Raw genomic sequence first — 647 nt, forward strand, 5'->3', positions numbered from 1 at the left:
CAGGGCTCAGCCCTGAAGAGGTCCGTGCTCTTGAACACGGAACGTGTATGCAAGCCGGGCTTGCTGGTCGTGGAGACGACCGTAAAAGGCTTCAAAAAGCCATGAAAGATCCTCCTCGATTCTGGGGCGTCGGGTAATTATGCTCGAATCTCCACGATGGAAGAAAGTCAGCTGTATGCTGTGGCGCTGAAAGCGCGGTTGGGTGACATCGTCACTGTTCCCCTAGCATCGGGGACGCGTGTCACGCCCCGAAGGTCACTGTGGACTTCGGGGTCAAGTTCCTTGAATTTGGTAGCGTGGAACGCTTCCTAGTCTTAGACTTTAATGCAAGGTACGACCTCATCCTAGGAACGGCATGGTTGGAACACCATGAACCATTGATTGATTGGAGGTCAAAGGCCTTGGGCGCTACGCGTTCGTCTCGCGGTGGAGCTCTGGCGAGTCATGAACCCACCTCTGCTTGAAGACAAAGAGCGCTATTGGCGAGAGCACTGGACCTAGACAGTCAACGTGCTGGACATTGGAATGTCCAAGTTGTGAACACCTACGGTGTATCGGACAGCATGGCTCGCGCCCACGGAGCGCTTCCCAAGTTTCGGAGCAGTCGCTGCATGTCATGCGTGACATGGTCGGCCAAGGGCCGAGGC

The sequence above is a fragment of the Plasmopara halstedii genome (genome assembly GCF_900000015.1).
Source record: "Plasmopara halstedii genome assembly, contig: Scaffold_614, whole genome shotgun sequence".
In the NCBI taxonomy this organism is placed as follows: domain Eukaryota; phylum Oomycota; class Peronosporomycetes; order Peronosporales; family Peronosporaceae; genus Plasmopara; species Plasmopara halstedii.